The sequence below is a fragment of the Rousettus aegyptiacus genome, unplaced genomic scaffold (assembly GCF_014176215.1).
Source record: "Rousettus aegyptiacus isolate mRouAeg1 unplaced genomic scaffold, mRouAeg1.p scaffold_m13_p_12, whole genome shotgun sequence".
Classification (NCBI taxonomy): Eukaryota; Metazoa; Chordata; class Mammalia; order Chiroptera; family Pteropodidae; genus Rousettus; species Rousettus aegyptiacus.
In genome coordinates this window covers 90,950,243-90,959,529 of record NW_023416287.1, presented here as the reverse complement: position 1 = coordinate 90,959,529, position 9,287 = coordinate 90,950,243, and the positions used below count along the sequence as shown (strand labels likewise).

At 45.4% G+C, this 9,287-nt stretch overlaps 1 pseudogene; it reads left to right on the top strand.

Annotated features, from left to right (window-relative positions):
* The first annotated feature begins 8,877 nt into the window (after window positions 1-8,877).
* LOC118610482 lies at window positions 8,878-8,996 on the top strand (annotated as a pseudogene).
* The last annotated feature ends 291 nt before the right edge of the window (window positions 8,997-9,287 follow it).

Below are 9,287 nucleotides of genomic sequence, written 5' to 3'. Positions count from 1 at the left end.
TTTTTAATCGCTGAATAGTATTCTGTTTTTAACAATTACAAGTATAGTCGCTGTAAACATTCATACACAAGCTTCGTTTGGATGTAAGTTTCGATTCCATTTGGGTAGGTCGCCGGGCAGGGAGGTTGTTGGGACCCTTGTTGGGGGTGTATAATATATGTTATTATATATCATGTTACTGACATGAAATACTCAGAAAACTTAGGTACTTCATCATGTCTGACTCAGTGCCTGAGTGTAAATAAGCACTCATCGATCTCAGAAAGGGCGTAACTACATTTCGGGATAAAGTAAGAGGAACTTAGCGATAGGAAATGGTTGCATGGCGAAGGAAGGAAGGGAGGGCATGCCAGTTGGGGTCGATTGCTTCTCCTCCAGTGAAGAGAATCCTGTGTGCTTTCAGGAGCGGAAAGGACGTTCTGATGTCTTCTCTGGTGGCTTTTGAATGGCTATGAGCAGGGAGAGGAAAAATATTCCGGAGATTTCACACAAAGAAAAGTTAGAGAGAAGGTACTCCAAGCAGCTTTTGGAGGAAAAGATGAGAAACCTTCTGGAGACACTACGGAGGGAAAGAAAAAAGGGAAATGCGGATGAACCGTTGAGTCCGCAGAGGGGGCAGATGTGACCCTGCGTCCCATGAGGACGAGATATGGGGAAAGTAACCAGGTGTCAGAGACAGTTCTGCCGATGCTTGGCCAAGGACGGGGAATTCGCTTCTTCAATACCGTGAATGATTCTCTGACTCAGACTTGTGTTGATACCATGCTTTTTGAATGTCCGTTCGTATCACTATTTTGTAATTTTGGAAGAGTCTCCGCGTTCAGGAAATGGCCCTGAGGACCGCCATCTCATCGTTTTGAGAGAGTGGCTTGAGAGAAGAGCCGCGCGCGGCCTCCGCACATCGGCTTCTGTGTTTTCCGTGAAACCGCAGCCGGCTGAAACCCATTGGCCCGGGAGCCCGCAGGCTCCAAACTCAAATGCTTACACGTTTAATCGTTTTCGAAGTAGTCCCAACAAGCCGATGTACGGGCCAGCGCTGTACCTGCCTGCTTTGCATATCCTGAGCAACCACCTGCAGCATCTGCTGGCCGCTGAGTCACGTGGCTACCAGACCCGGGTCCCGTGGTTGCAGGGCCCCGAGGGCTGCTGGCACAGGAGCTCCGGGACCCGACCCCGTCCCCAGTGCTGCTGGGTGGCATCGCCTAACCGTGCGCCTGTCTCTGACCCCTAACTTGCAGCAGCTCCCTCGCCGCCCTCCCACCGGGGGGCGGTCCCCGGGCCCTAAGCCTCTGCACTGCTACACGCCGCCGTGACTCTGTGACGCGCCCCGACCCAGGGCCGCCTGACAGCGCTTGGGCGTTGCTGCCTCCCTCCACCGCATCTGTTCCCTCGACCAGCTGAGCTGATTAACTCGCGCAGGAAGGGGTTAATTCTCTGCCTCTCGGGTTCGGCTGAGCTGCTGAGAATCCCTGTTAGGGAGGCTGTTAGGAGTTTCTCTCTCTTACCTTTGTGAGAAAACTTCCTTGCAGGAACTGGTAGACGAGGACCAACAAACGTTTCATCTCCAGACCCCCACAGGTCTCCTTGAGGAAGATGAGCCCCCCTCTTTTTTTAAACTGATGTGGGTAAGATGGGAGTGGAAGGTGGTCTGCAGCCACCTGGCCAGAAGGGCAGACGGTGCGACTCGCAGGTGTGCGGTGGCTCTTGACCTATCACGCTGCCCCTCACTGGGACGATTTCTATTTTTTTTTCTAAATGCATTTCAGCCATCTTATCTATCTAATAGTAACCTCTGTGGGCAAAAAGGGAGGGTATAAAGCAATTCAAAGAGCTCCAAAGACGTTCACTGATATTCCCGTATCTGATTCCGCACTGGGGAGTTGCACTCTGTTTTTGGATTGATGGTTCGCCATTGTGTTAAAAGGCAAAGTCTTTGCAAATACCCCGCTCATAATGTCAATCAACGGAACACAAAGATGTGCATTACACGGCCAACGTGCAGGTCTGCAGGCAGTTACGAAGTTAGGAGAACAAATGTAACATCTGCGTTCATCAGATGACTCTTCATTGAGCTTGGTTCTATTATTTTATTTACTTATTTATGTGTTTATGCATTCACTTATTTATTCCTGCTGAAACCTTCATCATTAGACTCATCGAACTTGTTTTTAAACGCACAGTACCTGAATACTCTGCTTGTTTTCTACTTTCTACTCAGCAACTAAGGATAATTTTAGCATGCATTAATTCTAAAAACAGTTTCTTCCTTATCTTTCTTATCCCGCTGTATAGGAAAACTGCCCTGATTCTCTGAAATGCATTTGACACTTAGGTAGGTTGGTCTTCGCATCCTGAGGTGTAAATGACTCACCTAATTAGATGACAGATCATCAGGGCCCTGGGCTTTGTTTTTCCAAAAAGAAACCTTCCTTTCTCTGCCCATGGCTTTACTTTTTCCCCAGATTTGCAACAGACAGAGCAAACAATACTCTAACAACAAATGCTGCAATTCATTACTTGTTAATGATATGCCAAACACTGGCCGCTTGCTCCACACATGTTATCTCTGATGATGGAATGTCATATCTTGGACTAAAATATGCCTTTATGTATTAAGACTATGAAATTAATAAGAAACATAGGGATGAAATGTATGACATCGAAATGTGAATCTTAGACATCGCTGATCTGAGGGACCTATCACTGGCCATTTGCATTATTATGGGGCAAATAAAGAAAAGTGGGGGTGAAAATGCAAGCTCCCTCAGCCGCGCGGGGGAGAGGGTGTATTTAAATTATCACGGCACGCCCCCCGAATCTGTTCTCATTGGTGTAGAAAGCACGAGGAAACGTATTCCGTTTAATGTCATCAGACGTAGTAGTTTTTGCTCTTTCTTCAAACAATTATAGGTTTGCCACGAATGAATGAACGAACAAAGAAAAAGGCAATTGTTATTTCACTTAGGTTACTTAGCGTCTGATTTGACAAGAGCGTGACTTTAAAACATGTTTGCTAACACTTAGGCAGAAGGTGTGAACTGACCACTTTTCTCTGTGTAAAAATTGAATGTCTCTGCGATTTAACTCTTTGACCTTATTGTTTATACATAAAGTACTTTAAATAAATAGCTATCACTCTTTTATTTCTTCTCACATAATTAGACCCATGAAGTAGAGTTAGCTAATACTGAGCCATACATGTCCTGGGGGAAACGCAACTTCCTGGTTTCCCACGCTCCTGCCCAGCCCCCAGCCCACCGGAGGCCAGAAGAACTGCGTCAGCGGCCATCTGTGTAGTTAATTTCTGTGACCCCCCCTAAAAAAGGATGCTAAAACTTCTCCTTTTCCCCTGACTAGTCTAATGGTTACAGCCTGGGCTGGGAACCGCGAGACCTGAGGCCAGAGCATCTTCATCCTCGGTACTGAGGTGAGAGAGGGAGCTCAGACGGGAAATCCTTGGTCTTCAGACTGTGGGGTGTCTGCCAGGGGGCGGGGGTGAAGGGCCTGCCCCCCATCGCAGGGCGCTGGCAGTGGGCGGGGTCGGGAAGAGAGGGCAGTGGCCTGGAGGGACAGGCACGGATGGGCTCTGGGAGCCTCCCAGACACCTGCCAGCCGGCCGAGCATGCGCAGTGGCCCTGGGAGCTCAGGCAGCTGCCGCCTTGGACCTTGGCGGACGTGGGCCTGGAGCCCCAGGCCTCCGAGCCGAAGCCCTCGCTGCTGCCCAGAAGGCTGTAGGGGCCCGGAGGTCCCTTCGCTTCCCGTTCTGTCCTCGATGTTCCTGTCCCTGCACAGCCTTGGGCCAGAGCCTGGTCCCTTGCACCTGGCGGAGCGCAAGGCTCCTCTGCACCAGGACAGCGACAGGGGCATCGGGGGACTCGCCGACGAGGATGGGTATGCTGACAGGTAGGTGGCCTGAGCCGGGCTCCTTAGGGACCAGCCTGGGACCAGGGGCCCCCAGCACATGCCTTTAAACAATACAGTCTGATAAAATATCAAATTTAATCATTACATTTCTTCACCTCTTTTACCTCATACCTGAGTATGCAGGTCATCGACTCTGATGTCTTATTTGACTTAATTATAATTCAAGGCGTCAATTTTTACTGAAAACAATACATGACAGATCAAGTCATGCTGTACCTGAGGTGCTGCAAAAAACAGGAAGGGCCTGCATCGAAGCTCTCACCTAATTTAGTGTCATTCTCATAGTTACGTGTCTCTCAATGAGTCATCGCTTAAAACGTTCTACCGCATGTTTTACAGACGTAGAGTTTGTTGATCAGAATAATTTAATCGAAAACTCTGACCATGCTGTTTTATTGTACTTATTTATTTATCGTATTTAAATATTAAAGTAGAAACTACTAGTTTATGTGCCTTTTGTTTTAAACCAGTAATTTGGTTATTTGTTTAACACACTCCTTTTGCTACAAGAGACACGATTAAACTGTAATCAGCTTTAATTTTCTTTTTTTTATGTGTAAAGATTCAGTTGCATTTGAAAAGTCACTATTATACTTGCTTCATGTAGATGATACTAAAATGTAATTTTGGCTACCAATTAGTCAATTATTATATGTATTATTTTAAGTATACGTTATGTCATAGAAAGTTAATGAATAAGAGGAACGCGAGAAAAGAAGAAACTAGAATTTACTAACCTCTTAGGATATATTAGACAAAATGTGGACATGCTTATTTTAGTGGATTTGACAAAGGAGTGGGCAGTAATAGGAAAGAAATGGATAACAAAATTACCCCAAAAGGCAGGATCCTGGAGGAAGATTATTCACTATTAGACTGAAATTTCCTCCGTTTATCTCGGCATTTCGGCTAATGCATTGTTTAGAATTTTGATGGGTGAAGAGTGGACACGAGGCTTTTTGGACTTCGGTTCTTGCTGTCACTGTGCAATTACCGCAGCCTCTGGGTGACAGAAAGATAGAACCACACAGGAGACCTGTTTCTCCCTCTAATGCTCTATGAAACAGAAGCGCAGGATGTAACGGAATGTGTCGAATCAGATGGTGCCCAGCTCTGCTGGTTGCAGAAGGGACCAGAACGGAGAGTGAAGGCACAGCCCTTATCAAGATGCACAAGAGAGAGTTCAGCGACAACTCAAGCCAGCGCGTGATTGAGCTGAGAAGCAATGCTAATAAATGTGATTGGATCATAACGAAAGGTCGGTATGATCAGGAGGGATTTGCCAAAACTTTATCAAAACAGGAGTTCTTCTGTCTTTTTTTCCCCTAGTGAAATGATCACTATTTTCGGAGGGGAAAAAGAAAATGCTAAGCTTGGAAGCGATGGCATTAAAATATTCTAATCATCTTGGCCTTACGATATTACTTGATTTTCTTCCTCGTAGGAAAGGGCGGTCTGGTTTCTCAGTAAAGTCTGAGCAAAACGCTCGGAAGACCTTCAAAGAAAGAAGGAAGGCGCAGCGAAGACGCAGAAGCCAACGCCAGCAGCACGAGTCGAAACCGAGTCCGTAGACGGAGCATGGGCTGCGGGGAAGACACTGTCTCGGGTCCCTCGCCCCTCGTCGCCCCTTCCCAACGAGACCCCGCAGCGTTCTCCCAGCTCAGGACCTAGGAAGGGAGCATGCTAAGGAGCAGGTGGGCACAGGACAGGTGACAGCCGACCTGACCTGAAAGGTCCTTAGTCTTCCACTCTCTTTACCTATTCCACTACTACTTATTAGGGAAGGAATTCCTTAAAGTACTTAGGATCTTTTAAAGGAATTTGAAGAGAGAGCAAAGGGTGTACATAATTCCACGCCGCAAAGAAAAAATGAATACGAACATATATTCACATATCGTTTAAGTGGTAAATGTTTAGCATGTCATAAACAAAACGCGCTGGCCTAGCTGCATGTTTACCTGGGCCACAGCCAAAATCAGCTGTGGCGAATCTGAGCTGGGTGACTGGGCGCGTTGTGGAATTCTCAAACTCTGTTTGCAGGCTTCCTCTGAGAATGAAGGCCATGCCGCTGGCCCCTCGGAAGTTCAGGGAAGAGGAATCATGTGGCCTGATAGGGACGGCATGAGATAAATTGGTTACTTCCAAATGAATCGAGGTGATATGCTATCCGTATCAGAATAGGGTATGATAAGGTGGCCTGATTTAGGCCCCAAAGAAAGACTGTCAAATGAAATCGAGGGGGAAAAACCAAATACTTGCTTTTGAATATATTATGTTTGAATTTGAGAGGCATGTTTTTTTTTTTTTCCTATTTGTTATGTTTCAGCTAGTAATAATTTTGAGAAATTTTATTTGGTAGATTCTTTTTTCTTTTTTTCTTTTTTTAAAGATAATAGTCCACACTTCACAGATTGTGTGCGCTCTGCCTTTATGCATACCGATGATTGAATTAGTGACTCACTATGGCTTTATATAACAGTATTTATTGCTATCGTTATAAACGAACCTAGAACGAGTTTGTTTTTTAGTATGAGAAGAGATTCGGAAACTTTTTATAAAATCTGACTTAAGACATGATATAATCATAGGCAAGAAATGAGCCTTATATAAGCCTTTTTAAAGAAAATCGTATTGTATGTTGAAGGTGTGGTATCCTCATTAGAACTGAGAGAGAGAGAGACAGAGAGAGAGAGAGAGAACTAAGGAATTGCGTGATCATCATACCTTAACTTACATCTTTAATACCAACTTATAAAAATTTACTGGTCGTCAGCTAATAACAAATACATCTCAGGAACAGTAAGCTACTGCCGGGCGTCCCGGGTGCTGACCTCGTGCGAGCGCACTCTGTCCCGCCGCTCGCTCCACGCTCACCTCCTCCACGTCCGCCTCAGTCACCCGCTGCACGACCCCTCCACGCTGCTCTCTCCACTCGCAGCGTTCCTGAAACCCCGAATTCCCTTTTTCCATCTTCCATTTCCGTTGCCTTTTGTCCGAAGTTTCTCAATCACAACGGGTTTTCTGAGTTTCTTCCCCTTTTCCTCATTTCTTTTGCCTTCCCAAGTAATCATGCCTTTACTTAATGCGCAGGCTCCTTCACGCCTCTTCGGTTTCCGTCTCTCCAGTGATCAGCCCCGGGTAACTCCGCTCTCCACTTTCTCTGTCGCCGCGGTCTTCATGACAGCGCCCGACAACGGTCAAGCGATGACAGGGGCGTGACAGTGGCCGGAGTGTCCGACGCGAAACACGTACCTACCACTGGCCGTGTTCACGTGAGCTCACAGGAACCTCACACCATTCTGTCATCCTCGATGAACAGATCCATCTCTGAGAATTCTGAGAACCTTGAAGAACCTCCTCTCTCCAGTAAGCGATGAGTCTAGAATTTAGGAAGTCTTCTGACTGACTTCTGACTGATACTCCTGTGGTGTTGCAGCCACGGAGGATGCATGTAAATTCATCTTTCGCAAACCTCGGGCTGTCTCCATGCGCAATCTCCATGTCAGTTTTTAAATCGCTTTTCTAAACCTCAGAATCCTTAAATGCACAATTCCACTCCACATCCATTCTGTAGTTGACCTAATTTTGCTATTTTCTTTAGATCGAGTGAATTCAAGGGAAGTGATTACCCATCTCTTAACCGAGAACCTCTCTGCGTCATTATATCTTCTTAGCATTCGCCCTCATCTAGATCTCAGTGTACCTATGACTCTGCCAGATGTTTCTAACTTCAGTTTCTATGAGTGTCTTACTTCCGGTGGAAACTCGGTCCTCAGTTCGTTCATTCGTTTTTCTCTTCCTCAGGTATATACTCTCTTACAGATACTGCCTACCAACATGTCCCTCATCCTTAAAAGCGCCCCTTCAAGCTACCGTCTCATTACGACGGGCCCTCTCCTCGGACCCTGACTTGTCATAGCACAAACTCGATACCGTCCCTGTGAAGCGTACACCACTGTGCGTACCTGTGTCAGGAAGGGACTCTACCATTCACCAAGGTAACTCTTTCACGTAGGGGATTTGTTCATCTCTGATCTACCTGGAGGATCAAGCCCCGTGCCAAACACAAAGTAAGTAACGAATACAATTTCTTGGCTTGGAAGTAAATTTCTAATTGTGAGTTGACTTAATTATTTTGACATTAGGTTTCAAAACACATTTTAGAATACTTGTACAAAACATTTTAAAGCTGTGGTAACAATGACATATTTTCCAACTGAACACATTTAAAGTTTATGGGAACATTTTACATACCCTTAGGGAAAATTAATGTTAATCTATGCTGTGATACAGGCTCCAGAATTGCCAATAATTGCTTCTTATAGCGTCCCACCATTATTTTACTTAACACACACACACACACACACCAACTGGAGTGAATGATGACACAATTCTGTGGATGAATTTAGCACTCATCTAATAGAGATATTGATATTCTTTTAATCCACATAAGGCATGCGATATTATTCCGGGGATCGAGTTGGACACGGGGATGCGTGGACCTGCCCTGGAGGATCTTTCGCTCCCCGGCCCAGACGCTCCTCTTCGGGCTGGAGGTGAGCATGAGTTCACCAGCCCCGCCTTCTGAAGTTGTGGTACCTGTCGGAGATCCATGGCATCCATCGCTTGGAAAGGCCGTATGCCGTAAGTCAAGAACACGGACTCCGGAGTTCCGTGGCTTGAGTCCAAACCCCAGGTTTGCCACTGCACGGACTTGTGGCTTTCGAGGAACTTCATAATCTGTCTGTGGAGTAAGTGCTGATGGCCCTTCCCTTGTGAGGTTGTTGGGAGGGGCTGTTGGCTAAAATAAGTACCAGGATTGCTCTTCTTCTTTAGAAAGAACTACAATGAGTAAGTACCAGTGTCATGCATTGATTTGTTAGCCTTCAATTTTAATTAGAAAAGGCGTATTTACAAAGTGATATTCCCAGATTAAAATGATGAACATTATCTGTCTACGGCCATGCCGCCCTGAATAAGCCCAATCCCATTCGATCTCAGAAGCTAAGCAAGGTCAGGTCTAGTTAGTACTTGGATGGGAGACCACCTAGGAAGACCAGGTGCTGTAGGTGTTAAAAAAAGAAAAAAAAATGACAGGACATAATTTTTCTTGGAAGCCACTTATAATGTAAAATTCATGACTGTGTATTTTAAAGAGGCAAGAATATAAGCCGCTAATATAGATGCCCAACTATTTTAAACATATTTTATTTTCTGATTACAGATTGTACATTTTACAGAAAATTCATAATAGAAGAGAAGCTCTTAAAAGAAATATATATAGCCAGTTCTAATTCCTGAACATAGCTTTGTTAACATTTTAGTAGATCTCTTTTTCATTTCTTTCCATAACAGTAAAAATA